The 14,478-nt window shown below is 41.8% G+C and overlaps 3 long non-coding RNA genes across 10 annotated transcripts in view; 1 reads left to right on the forward strand and 2 right to left on the reverse strand.

Annotated features, from left to right (window-relative positions):
• Positions 1-10,646, reverse strand: LOC136255980 (uncharacterized). 2 transcript variants are annotated; one of them, XR_010701255.1, is made up of 7 exons: positions 10,504-10,646; positions 9,662-9,721; positions 9,505-9,615; positions 6,782-9,448; positions 6,606-6,730; positions 6,193-6,542; positions 1-15 (listed from the first exon to the last, which is right to left on the reverse strand). It is a non-coding gene; the product is annotated as an uncharacterized lncRNA (long non-coding RNA). The 2 variants fall into 2 exon arrangements; XR_010701254.1 differs by having other exon boundaries at positions 6,606-9,448.
• Positions 1-14,478, reverse strand: part of LOC136255670 (uncharacterized) — a 121,140-nt gene that overhangs the window by 47,050 nt on the left and 59,612 nt on the right. The window lies entirely within an intron of this gene.
• Positions 10,259-14,478, forward strand: part of LOC136255981 (uncharacterized) — an 18,314-nt gene continuing 14,094 nt past the window's right edge. Inside the window, exons 1-3 of one of the 6 annotated variants that reach the window (XR_010701257.1) lie at positions 10,259-10,677; positions 11,184-11,242; positions 11,351-13,718. This is a non-coding gene — a long non-coding RNA (uncharacterized lncRNA). The remainder of the gene's footprint in view (positions 10,678-11,183; positions 11,243-11,350; positions 13,719-14,478) is intronic. The other 5 variants (XR_010701256.1, XR_010701260.1, XR_010701259.1 and 2 more) reach the window with 5 other exon arrangements.

Consider the following 14,478-nt stretch of genomic DNA (forward strand, 5'->3'; position numbering starts at 1 on the left):
CACCTCTTCCACCACCTATGTGGCATATTGTATGTATACGTATGACGTAATCAGATTATTAAGTGATCGCACGTGACGCTACCTCGTGCTTTAGTAGAGTTGTAGAGTCGGACGTTAAGCCGCCAAGGGGAAACTCCTACATGGTCCTTCGAGCCGCAGACTGAACTAGGGACGTGCTGCGATAAGTCAGACAGCAGAAATCTAGACTCCTGAATAATTTGAACCACAAACGCGGACACCTTGGTACCGGGTTATAAACGGTACCCGACCAGGCTAGTCATTGTTTTGTGTGAATGTGTATTTCGCTGCTGACTCCCTTAGATTGATCCCTGATTCCAGTTGGTGGGTACTAATTAGAATTCGTCGAAGACTCGTCCGATTCCGGTGGCAGTTGATCTAGTAGTAAGATTAAGGGTTTTCTTATAACATATTGTGTTGATATGTCGACGGACGAAGCCCTTGCGAGACATAAGAAAGTCAGAGGCGGGCATAGATCTTCGGCCACGAGGCTAATGCGCCAAATAGAGGAGGCTACCGACACTACAGCCGCTACGCCAGACAAACTACTTCAGTGGAAAGTTTCGTTAACCGAAAAGCTGACTAAGATACGCACCCTTGATGACGAAATCTTAACCCTGATTGAAAATGATGCCATCGATGAAGAAATAGAACAGGCGGATGTGTTCTCAGAGAGGTTACAGGAAGTGATTTGCCGTATAGAGCAGCTGATTTTAAATAAACCCAGTGTATCTAGTACTCGCCGAAGTTCCCCGTCTGCAACAACCCCGACAGGTCCTCCACCCGCCAGTAGACTTCCAAGCGACAGAGATGGTGGAAGTAAAGTAAAGCTACCCAAGCTTACACCAAAATCTTTCAATGGTGACCTTACCAAGTGGGAGTCGTTTTGGAGTATGTTTGAATCATCCATCCACCTGAACCCAAGCTTATCTACAGTTGATAAATTCACCTACCTGCACTCCCTCTTGGAGGGTCCTGCATTGCGTGCTATTGCTGGATTACAGCTCACTGATCCCAATTATGATGAGGCTATAGATACTCTCAAGAAACGATTTGGCAACAAGCAACAGATTATCTCTCGACATATGGACTCTTTGTTAGAGCTAGAGTCAGTTCAATCAGGATCAAACATAAAGGCACTTCGTGGCCTATATGACCAAGTAGAATTTCAGGTGCGCAGTCTTAAATCACTTGAGGTTCCTGTAGATTCATATGGAAATTTGTTGTCATCACTTCTTATGAACCGATTGCCACATGAACTTAGGCTGATCATCAATAGAGGAATTGGCGATGACGAGTGGAACATTGATGACTTGATGGGTATTGTTGAGAAGGAAATTAGTGCACGTGAGAGAGCTTCTGGTCCTAGTCATGATCAACGAGGGCCGCAGTTGCATACAGCGGCAGAACTCCTAGCCAATGAAGGGCAACCGAAGTGCTCTTATTGCCGGCAAGGTCATACATCATCCTCGTGCACAGCTGTTACAGACATTAATCAAAGGAAAGTAATTCTGAAGCGAACAGGGAGGTGTTTTGTGTGCCTTAGAAGACATCATCTTAGCCGAGACTGCCGTTCTCCAGTCAAATGCACACACTGTAATGGCCATCACCACACAAGTATTTGCAAGAATAAGTATGCTGGTTCCCAAGGTAACAGAACACAAGGATATAACTCTCAGAATCACATTGCTACAACGCGACAGCCACCTACCCAGCTACCACCCACTTCACAATCACCTCAGCCACCTACCTCACAGTCTGGTTCACTGACAGTTCAGCCACCTAGTTTGCAGCAGTCAGAACCACCGTCTCATCAACAGACTCATGTTGCAGAACAACTGCTTACACCTACGACACAGCTGTATTGTGTGAAGACCCAGGTACCAGTATTGCTGCAAACGGCCAAGGCTTACATGTTCAACTTAAATGAACCAAACTATGGAATGACAGTCAGACTAATGCTGGATGGGGGGAGCCAGCGGTCTTACATGACACAAAGAGTCAAAGATGAACTAGGCTTACAACCAGAACATGTTGAGCAAGTGCAGATCAAAACATTCGGATCAGAGACCACAACTGTCCAAACTGTTGAAGTCGTTAGAGTTGGGATATCACTTAGAACTGGAGACACCATCCAGGTGACGTTCTCAGTAGTGCCTTTGATCTGTGAACCCCTGTCATGCCAACCCATAGCATACACCAAGGCAAAGTACAGTCACCTCGAAGGTCTTGATCTAGCTGACCACTCACGGATTGGTGACGAATTGCAGATAGATGCCTTGATCGGATCTGATTACTACTGGCAAATAGCAACTGGAAAAGTTATTCAGACAGAAAACAGCCCTACAGCCATCCACACCCACCTGGGCTGGGTACTTTCAGGACCGGTCTCTAGTTTCACCACCCAAGGTGACTCTGTTAGCTTGCATACTACTCATTCCTTACACATTGGCTCAGCTGAAGAGCGTTTGGATCATTCTCTAAAGGCATTCTGGGATTTAGAGTCTCTGGGTATCACAACAGCAGAACCCTCAGTGTACGATGACTTCACTGATAGCATTCGATTCGACCATGGTCGTTACACAGTAAGCCTCCCGTGGAAGCCAAACAAGATGACGCAACTACCTAGCAATTTTTGCCTTGCTAAACGACGTCTTGAAGGACTCCTTAAAAGGCTTCGTCAGGACCCAGAAGTGAGACTGGAGTATCATGCAGTTATGCAAGAACAGCTTAGGCAAGGCATCATTGAAAAGGTGGTTGATGACTCACCAAAGAGTGCTAGTGGGACTGTACATTATCTTCCACATCATGCAGTTATCCGTAGGGACAAGACAACATCCAAGTTGCGAATCGTTTATGATGCTTCTGCGAGGGCAGGAGGCCCGTCCCTAAATGACTGTTTATTCTCTGGGCCAAAGTTTATTCAAAACATATTCGACATCATTTTGAGGTTTCGTAGCTACAAGGTAGCGCTAGTGGCTGATATAGAAAAGGCTTTTTTGATGGTATCGGTTAGTGAGCAAGACAGAGATGTTCTTAGATTCTTGTGGGTTGACAATGTAGATGATCATTTGCCTAACATTGTACCAATGCGGTTTACCAGAGTTGTATTTGGGGTATCATCAAGCCCATTTCTTCTTAATGCAACTATCAACCACCACCTCCTGACATACCAGAACAGCCATCCAGCCTTAGTGGATACACTCTCACGATCTATATATGTAGATGACGTGACATATGGCGCAGATAGTGATGATGCAGCGTATGAACTTCATACAGTGTCAAGGAAGATTTTCGCAGAAGGTGGTTTCAACTTGCGTAAGTTTGTCACAAGTTCCGCAAGTCTCCAGCACAGAATTGATGCTAATAGTCCGGAAGCAGGCAGCAACATTGCCTCAAGCAACACAGTTGTGGAAGAAGATGCCACGTACACAGACGGTTTACTTGCTGGTAGCTGCGCAACAGGTGATCAGAAGGTTCTGGGAGTAAGGTGGAACCCGTCTAGCGACAATCTTGAATTTGACTTAACCAACATTGCCAGATCTCTCCATGAACTGAAGCCCACAAAGCGTAACATAGTGGGAGTAGCTTCTCGGATTTACGACCCATTGGGGTTTTTATCTCCTGTAGTAATCACCTTGAAGATATTTTTCCAGGAGCTGTGTCGATTTAAGATTGGCTGGGATGGTCCATTGCCACAGGAGCTGGAGTTAAAGTGGAAAGGAATAGTGTCCAAATTTCATGGTACTGTTATGTTGATTCCCAGATTTTATTTCGCTTCTGCAGGTAGCAAGCAGCCCTGTTCTCTGTATGGTTTCTGTGACGCTTCAACCGTTGCATATGGTGCCGTTGTGTACCTACATACTGGAAATGATTCAATAGAGTTTGTGGCATCAAAAACCAGAGTGTCACCACTGCACACGCAGACCATCCCTCGTCTTGAATTGTTGTCATGTCTGTTACTGGCAAGGCTTATCACGCACGTACGTTCAGCACTTGCAACAGTCATAGAGATTTGTTCCAGCCAGTGCTTTACAGACTCCATGGTAGCACTGTACTGGATCAAAGGGGAAGACAAGGAATGGAAGCAATTTGTGCATAATAGAGTCAGTGAGATTCGGAACCTTATGCCAGCTGATCACTGGTTCCATTGCCCAGGCAAAAGCAATCCTGCTGATATGGCATCGCGTGGAGTCTCACCTCAAGAATTGGATGCAAGCCTACTATGGAGACATGGACCAGACTGGTTAAGTAGTATTGCCCTTGTCAGAATGCAGCAACAGATCACCATATCAGAAGAATGCATTGCTGAAATGGAGGTGAAAGCTAGCATACCGTCATGCAGCATGTTGGTAACTGTAAAGAGTGGCGGAATTGGCGAACTGATTGACTGCAAGCGATTTAGTACGCTGCACAAGTTATTGCGAGTGACAGCATATGTACGGAAGTTTGTGCTACGATTTAAGTTGATCATTAAGGGCAGCAAACCTGTCATTGATTGGAATATTACTGTAGCTGACATAGAACAAGCAGAGTTTGATTGGTTACTTGATAGCCAGATTTGTTTGGAAAAGGATGCACGGTTCCAGTCATGGAAGTCTCAGTTGCAGCTGTTTTCTGACAAACATAAGCTGTGGCGATGTGGCGGGAGACTATCCAAGGCAGACCTCCCCCTTTCAAAGAAGCATCCAATTCTGTTATGCAAGGAGCATTATTTTGCCACCCTAGTTACGAAGCATGCTCACGAACGGTGTGGACACAGTGGAGTTAAAGATACATTGACCGAGGTCAGGACTAAGTATTGGTTTGCAAAAGGCAGACAGTTTGTTCGGAAAATCTTGTATGGGTGTCTAAGGTGTCGTAAAGTTGAAGGCTTGCAATTTAAAGCAGTTCCCACACCGCCCTTGCCAGAATTCAGGGTAAAGGAAGCTCCACCATTTTCACATTGTGGGGTGGATTATGCAGGTCCACTTTATGTTTCAACAGCTGAAGTGTCAGATAACAAGGTTTGGATCTGTTTATTCTCGTGTTGTGTGACACGAGCCATTCACCTTGAACTGGTACCAGACATGAGTACCCAGAGCTTTCTTAGAGCATTCAAACGCTTTACAGCCAGAAGGGGTGTACCAACCCAAGTCATCTCAGACAATGCAAAGACCTTTGTTTCAGCAGCTCAATACCTAACAGACCTCAAGGTAACATGGTCCTTTAACCTGGAGAAAGCGCCTTGGTGGGGGGGATTTTTTGAAAGAATGGTTCAATCTGTGAAGCGATGCTTGAAGAAGACCATAGGTAGAGCCAAGCTGTCATATGACGAACTGTTGACCGCACTCACTGAAGCAGAAGCTATAGTTAACTCGAGGCCACTATCATACTTATCTAGTGAAGACCTAAAGGAACCTCTGACCCCATCACATTTGTTAGCCGGACGCCGAGTTTTATCTCTTCCTGATGGCTCTGGAACTGATACAGATATCAATGATGACAATTTCACCGTGGGTCCTAAAGATCTCAATTCTAGACTACAACTTCTCACAAGAGCCCTCGATGAATATTGGGTACAGTGGAGGGATGACTATCTCCTTGAACTCAGAGAGAGAAGTCACACTACAAGAAATATTGGAGTTCCCCGATCGCCAATTGTCGGAGAAGTAGTTGTAGTCCATGATGAGCATTCTCCACGTAGTCAGTGGAAATTGGGCAAAGTGATTGAATTGATGACAAGCAATGATGGCCAGGTACGCGGTGCAGTGATCAAGGTCATTACAAATGGCAAGCCTACAAAACTGCGTAGGCCCACATCTTGTCTGTACCCACTGGAAGTGATGCCCCAAACTGACAATGATGTAAGCAATCCCAAGCCAATTAGTGATGTGGAGATGGTCAGTAATGAAGAGGATGACACTGTCACAAATTCTAAACCTGTGAGAGAAGCAGCAAGGAAGTCCAGACAGCAAGTCCATATGTGGATGACTGAGCAACAGGATTTTTAATATTTATTAGTGTATGATTACATGTACCGAGTTGACCAGTGGTCAACTGGGGGGAGTGTGGCATATTGTATGTATACGTATGACGTAATCAGATTATTAAGTGATCGCACGTGACGCTACCTCGTGCTTTAGTAGAGTTGTAGAGTCGGACGTTAAGCCGCCAAGGGGAAACTCCTACAACCTAAGCAGCATGCCACCCACCTTAGTTCATAAACCACATATTTATAATAATTATATATTGCAGTACATAATCATATATGCATGAATCTATTAATGAACTAAATAATTAGCAGTGTCAGTTCCACTATAGGTGTGACATTACTGTGTGTAATCTTCCCTATAGCTATTGTCAGGGCTTTTTTCTCCATTTTGGTTGCCATGACCATCTTCTCCTTCACGTTGCTGTGATATAGCAGAAGTTTTAGCTAGCTGAGCCTGAGCATCCCGACACTTCTGGTTCATTCGCCTCCTTATGTTGTTCATGTCCGCATGGGGATAGCGCTCTACAACTAGCTCCACTATCCTCTCAACCTGAAACACAGGATCATCATGTAATTTTTTAAACAATTGCAGTACATGTACAGTGACCTGTACCTTTCTTTGATCCAACGGAGGCTTTGTGGATTGCTGATTTATAAAACAGAGACCATTAGCCAATTCTTCCTTAATAAACAGACCATTCCCCAATTCTTCCTTAGTGAAGAGCATTCCTGTTAAATCTAAAGCAAATTGATACTCATCCCTCGTGGGCATGAGCATAACATTTCTACCATTTATTAAATGATTGGCTGGAATCCTTCCTCCTACTATGCCTTGCTTTTCTGTCATTATATATTGGAGTCTTGAATTGCCGCTGCTTGTAGTACAGTTTGTAGTGCATTAGCAAACAAGAGAAGTGGAAGAGCCTTTTATACTCTTAGGAAGGTAGTTATTATCAGTCATAGTTATACCATGTCTTGAGGGATTAATGCCACAAGACCCATCCCATGTGATTCAGCTATTCACAGAAAGAGTCATACCAGACATTTGCTGTGAAAAGTGTCAATGGTCTAAATTCACACTAAGGGTAATATCTATCATCCACTGCTATTTATTAATTATATGGATGCCCTTAATTGGAGCAAACAACTGTGGTATACATTTTTGTCACATGTTCCTGGTATGTATAAGAACAGGTGACAAACATACACCTGTGACCTGTTTGTCACCTGTGAAATGTTTGTATAACCTGATTCTGTGTGCAAGTGTCACTATTGTGAGCCCTTGATGTGCCCCAGTTAGGCTCTCTGGATGTTATATAGACACTCTTGACATTTTGAAACTAGTGGTGGACTATATCATTTTAAGATTGGATCCATGTAATGAAACATATTTCACCGTCCCTGGGCAGTGGCAGAATAGCCCATTTGGTATTGCTGTGTACCAGTGGTTGGTACAACAATACCCGGTTCAAAGTTCCCTACTTCACTGGGGAACTAAGTTACTCCATTGTAATACTAAGTACCGGTGGTTGGTACAACAATACCCAGTTCAAAGTTCCCTACTTCACTGGGGAACTGAGTTACTCCATTGTAATACTAAGTACCGGTGGTTGGTACAACAATACCCAGTTCAAAGTTCCCTACTTCACTGGGGAACTGAGTTACTCCATTGTAATACTAAGTACCGGTGGTTGGTACAACAATACCCAGTTCAAAGTTCCCTACTTCACTGGGGAACTGAGTTACTCCATTGTAATACTAAGTACCAGTGGTTGGTACAACAATACCCGGTTCAAAGTTCCCTACTTCACTGGGGAACTAAGTTACTCCATTGTAATACTAAGTACCGGTGGTTGGTACAACAATACCCGGTTCAAGCAGTTCATTGTAATACTTGTGCAGCAAATAATCAATAATAATACACTATGCCAAAGTGATTAATTTTTGTTCAAATATTAGTCCGAAGTCTTCGGCTTCTTTGCATGCGGTGCACTGCAACAATAGTTTAGAAATCTAATGAACTATCATAATGCATAACACATCCACCCGTCCATGTGCATAACACATGGGCATAACACAGCTGCTGATGTGTTATGCCCATATAGAAATTGAGGTACGCAGAACTTGACAAAGGCTGCACCCACAGGCTGTGTTTGTAATGAGTCTTGGGCTGTTTGTTGTACATGCCTGGCACTCATTGTTTAGCAGCCTATGTGATGTCCGTTCATTGTTAACCACCAATACATTTGGTGTACATAAAAGTAGATGTAACAGCACATAGAGGTATATGTGGAAAATCTGAGCTGTTCAATTAGAGTATTGTGTAACCTCATGCAAGTGATTTTGGATTATTGCACACACCAGGAACAGATTTTAAACTGTCTACTCAAACCATTGGGTCACAGTGATATCCGTTCATCCTTGACCACCTGAAAACTGCCTTTGGGGTCTTCTAGGTGGATCAGACTAGGGTTGATGGCATCCAGTGCGAAATTGCTCATCAAGGCATATTATATGCTGAGCAAAATTGCTTTGGGTGCCACCAAGTCTAAACTGTCCACATTGGGTTCTCCCTTGAGTGGATATTAAGGCATCACATCATCGCATCACCATGGGTGTTTTACCTGACTGATCTATTTCTGCATAATATGTAATGTATTATTATATTATTATTATAACGTTAATGGAGTTATTATAAAGTGATAAACATAACACATTTGCATGTGAAAGCATTGTTGTTAAAACTACTCTGTAGGGCATCACACAAATTAAAGATGACCTGAGTGCTGATTTGCGATATGGATTATAAAAATTACCAAATTAGCTCATATGGCTTCCAGGGTGTCCAAATTAATTAGCAAGCTGACCTGACAGTTTGTGTAGTGTGTGTGTGTGTGAATGTGTGTGTGTGTGTGTGGTCCGATATGTAGGAACAAGAAGATAAACAAAATACTGCTATAATCCAACATGTAGGAATTCAGAGACAATAAAACTTATTGCTCAACCGACATGTAAGAATTTAGGAATATACAACTTATTCCCCAACTGACGTGTGAGAGTGAAAAAAAACGAACATTCATTCATATATTATTTCATGTTCATCTATTCTTATCATTCCAAAGTCCACTAGCTAGCTATAAATGGATATATACAGTCAGTATGTAACAAACGGTCCAAATTTACGAGTGACAAATTCACATGCCCCTCGGCCGGCACCCTCAATAGACAAATAGCGGCCGGCGCTGTAGCCGGCGGCCTCACACTCTGCCGCCCATGTCACAAATTGTGACAGTTTCCCCTCCACCTTGCTGTGTTCTTGCTGCTGGAGTTTATGGTATGCCCCATGCACTCTATTGCTACTAGCGTCTATATACAGACAGTCTGCATGGGAATAACTGACAACCAGATTATCCATCCACTGACACAAGTTTTGGCGGGATTGTGCGTGAGTTGCCCCTGAAATTGAAATTTGATTCATACACAAAACATGTTGAGAAACCTGTTTAGCCTACCTTGTTGCAGATTAGGGATTGCGTTTACGGCATTTAAGCCAAGGGTTTGGTGTATGTCTTGATCAGTGGCATATATTATTATTATGCCAGGATCTCCGTTATCAATATCATCTATGTTAGAAATCTTACACAGAGGACTGACACAATTCATGTCTACCTTTCACTTGCTGGTTATTGGGTGTTTTGACACGTGGTTGTAGCCCTGACTCCATGAGATCTATATAGCACGCATACGGAACAGTAATTGCTATGTTGTCACACGCACTATTTTTAAAACATACACTGGAAACATGAGAAATAATGAATTATGAAAGTTTTGCTTCACTCCTAAAAACACATGCGGGCAGGGACGATAGGTGGGGATTTGAAAACTCGTTGAGTCAAATGCCACACCTAAAATCCCCAGTTGGAGTATTACCTCTATCTGTTATCCAGCACAAAACCATCACCGTTAGGTACACAGTAGAATTTCTGCATGGCAAATGCCCCACACCTGGGGGATACTTCATTGGCAGTGATTGATTCCAAAATTGCCCTGAGGCCATGCATGATATGATGTGGCACCATATATGAAAAGGATGCTAGCAAATGAATATCTCATAAAAACTGTGTGCTAGAAGTGATAAGATTTTGTTTGTTTTAAAGCGGACAAAAAAAGTTCGCGTTTCGTTGCCATTTCGTTTTCCATAAACGAAACGAAACGTTTGTAAAACGAGAGCAAAAGACTATAGCGTTCACTATTACCATTGCAATAAAACGGGGCGCCTAAAATGGGTCGGCTGCGCCAGACTAGAAAGATGTCACCTTCAGTGAAAAAAAAAAACAGAAGCACTAAGAACTCCACGATAAGAGAATCCCAAATGGTGGAGATTACAAAATTCAGAAAACATTGCAATACAACCTATCACTTGGCTGGGATACAGAGGACTTTAAACGAAAGGTGGACTAATCGCTGTTATACCACACGAAAAAGCGATCTTGCAACACAACAAAACTTACTATCTGGAACAGTCGATGCGTCCAACTGCTATGTTTTAACACACGGCAAGTCTGGTTTTCTGAAATCACAATTAAATACAGATCACGTGCCCGCGATGATAGTTCACGTGATTGCAAGATGGCGTGAAAATACACGTGCTCGAAATTGTTCCCGGGTTTCAACCATGAATTCAAGTGAGGGATTCGCATGAATGTAACGTTGTGTGTGTGTGTGTGTGTGTGTGTGTGTGTGTGTGTGTGTGTGTGTGTGTGTGTGTGTGTGTGTGTGTGTGTGTGTGTGTGTGTGTGTGTGTGTGTGTGTGTGTGTGTGTGTGTGTGTGTGTGTGTGTGTGTGTGTGTGTGTGTGTGTGTGTGTGTGTGTGTGTGTGTGTAGTGTGTAGTGTGTGTGTGTGTAATTTGACCTTTCTGCTTCACTGAATGATCACAGGATGCTAAAGTGGTGGGAGAAATTTTTGCTGGTCTAGTTTCTTTGTCAGACAGTACATATGGAAACTCTTCAATCACAGTAATTAGGTCTTCAAGAGTAAAATATGCTTCTGTTTGTATGCAGTGTTTCAATAGTTCCTTTACCTCATACTGTAAACTTCCTTCTAAAATATCATGCATACAATCTGGAGATAAACCGTGTACTACATGAAAATATCTTGATGAATTTAATATAGAATCTCTATCAATTCTAGCAATATACTGGTGTAGAGGACCTTTAAGCAACTTGCAGTGGCGTTCATGAGTTGCTTTGGTACGTGGCTGAAATTTATCTGCATAAAACTGCATGTCAATGTATATTGTAAACATTAGTGTTTGCCTCTAATATTATACATGTATACCTTCTGTTGCATATCTGTAGAAACCGCCATGCAAAACCGACACTTTCGTTTTGCTGAAGAGAGCTGTTTGTATCCTCCAATATACCAGCTACCAAGATTGTCTCCAGTGACTAGAGTTAGTGTACCTCTGAAAGTATGATAATTACCTTCTATTTGAAATGTAACTCCACTGTCCTAGTAGTATGGTTACTTAATTGTACACTTGTAATGATTTACCTTCTCTAACTCATTGATTGCATTCATAAATGGCTTCAATATTTTATCTGGTCCATACTTTTTTATGATGGTTGACTTTGCAATAGACACAATAGACAAATTGATTGTATAAACCTTTTATTTCATCAGCGCTTAGTACGCATCTTGTATAATGAGAAGGAAGTTCAATATTATTGTTATCTGTAGTGCATCTTGATGATTCGGTTTGGCCCAGTGTGCCAACATGTGACCTGCTAAACTGTATCAGTTCATCAAAGTCATCTTTATAGTCAGTTATAGTCAGTTATAGCCAGTTACAATTGAGACTTGACATACTGTATGTCTCATCATGTGTGGTCACTATAGAAATCCGGGTGTAGTATAATGAAATAACAGGGCTAATATTACTGTATCGTATAATAGTGGGGATCCAGAATAGTGCCTTGTGGTACCCCCAGAGGTCACAGGTAGCCAGGAAGATAATGAGCCGTAAAGGACCACACACTGTCTAAGAGTATAAGTAGTCAAACACCTGAATCTCCTTAGTAAGCTCCACCTACTCCAAATAACTGTAAGTTCAATAAGAGTTGCTCATATGGGGCACAGAATCAAAAGAAGTCCATAAACAGAAAGCAAACACCAGGGGCGGTTTTAGGGGGATTTTCGAGGTTTCCGGAAACCCCTTCTAGATTGGATGTAGCTCAGAGTAGTTGTCCTTGAGTTGTTGCAATATAAGATCAAGATACTCTAATAGAGCAGTCAGTAAAATACTTCAATAGAACAGTCACCGTATTCTGCAACAATATATCAAGTATCCTTCACACTGGTAATAATAATTATTATTATTTGTTACTGTGCAAACTTCAAGTAGAGTGTAAAGAGCACTGATAAAGATTAAAAAGAGATACACAATCAAATGATTAGACTAGCCCAGCTAGTTTGTTCTTAAACTGATTCTGGGTGTTATAATTATATCATTTATCTTTATTATACTGCCAATAGTTTAATCATGTATTTTCTCAATCTGGATGAACTGTCCTGATCATTAACTCCCGCATTATAGACATTAAAGAGCTAGACAGCTGCATGTACGTTAAGGCCACCAGCCTCCAAGTGACCATCAGACTAGCCCAGATCACATGCAGTGTTACAACTTCATGGACTGCGAATTCAAGAGTATTGACCACTTAAGCATATCGGATCATAAGATAGTGTAACATCTAATACTTTTGTAAAATCAATAAAGAGTACATAATTCTTCATTATAAACTTTATATAGCTATAAATATACTTCAGGCTGTAGCTGGACTATGCAAGACTGTCACTACAGGAACCCTACAGTTCTTGATCAATGCAAACTGATTGTAAAACACATCTTAATGATTTAGACATTTGTGCGTAAAACTACTTTGTACATTGAAATTTAAGTTTGAAACACACCAAACACCGTCAGCTTCTGGGGGGTGCAGCCCCCCAGCTCTTTATCCCTAATACCTGTATGCTCCCCCCTTCCTTTACAAAGCCAGGGTATGCTTCTGTATTGTGAAGTGATTGGCATGATTATCAGTTTTGTGAGAATATTTCCACTTGCACATATTAATTTTTATTTAAATTTCAAGAGGTGTAAAATCAAAAAACCTGTCAGTATATTTGAGACTGCATCCTAGACATGTCCTGTACTATACATCTGGAAACCCCCTTTTGAAAATCCTAGATCCGCCCCTGAACACAATAAATAACAGCTATTCCATCTCCAGTACACTATAGTCCAGTCTTCAGTAACACAAGGTTGTCCTGGTTGTGAGGTAATTGATCTGCTGGGAAAGGCTTACGATGTTAGCTACATATGTCAGTGTTCAGGTTTTCAGGACGAAGGCAGCATTTGCTAGTGGCTATCCATGGAGCTGAAAAGTCCGTGACAGCTAGATAAAGGCACAGCCTGTATACCATCCTAACAGATTCCACCATTATGAAAACAATATATAGAGTGTCTACTTCTACAGCTCGAGCTACAGCTTCTAAGCACAATTTTGTCATTTAACTTCTTATTAATGCTCATCGTTTAATCTCAATAAATGCCCACTGGTAAAATCAAAACTTATTTAGTTGGACTATCTAGCTGTGATGAGGTAGGCAGTATATCTCTGCATAATGCTGTGACTTAATACTGGACATTTTTTCTGCGTAGATGTGGTAAGGTCACTTACTTAAGCATATACTCTAAGGAATATTTGTTACACGTACAAGTAAAAACCACCTTGTAATACACCCCCATTAAAGAAAGCAACTATGATTTTTGTTAGAATCAACTATCAAGCTACAACAGCTGGTCATGTAATTCTAACAAAAGTGAAATGTTTGTGTTGAAAAAGGGAACCTATAATGGTGTATAAAATTGACACTTGTTAGACTCTATTTAGGCTGTTTTAGGTGGTCAATAAATCTCATATACTCCACCTTGTTTACTTATACACCACGCCTTCAGGCACAATATATTCACCACTTTTTAAAACCAATCGTCATGCATTTTATTACCCGCAATGATGTCAAAAGGGCGGATAACTAACGTATACCCTAGCTACTTTGTTTCATGCCACACTTTAAATTACACAACTTATGAGGTAGCTTTTTACAAAACGCTTGCATATTATACCATCCTCGAAGAAAGTAGCTAGACATTCATCTCAAGGTTGATAGCATAGCCGCGAACGTTCAACGATGTGGCCAAGTCATGTTGCTATGGTGCCCGAATTATAGATGTTAGAGGCGCATAGTAAACTAAAGAAGTCAAAGCTGCAAAAGAACCTACTGAAAGGAGTTAAGGAGTAACTACCCATTAAGTAAAACATAGTGTAAATAGAGTCTAAATTAGTTATACGGATACAATGTGGAGTCCATGTAATTTATAAACCCTCAGGCCCTTATATAATTAGTAGTGCCCCCACTGCGCTAC

This window comes from Dysidea avara, chromosome 5 (genome assembly GCF_963678975.1).
Source record: "Dysidea avara chromosome 5, odDysAvar1.4, whole genome shotgun sequence".
Lineage (NCBI taxonomy): Eukaryota > Metazoa > Porifera > Demospongiae > Dictyoceratida > Dysideidae > Dysidea > Dysidea avara.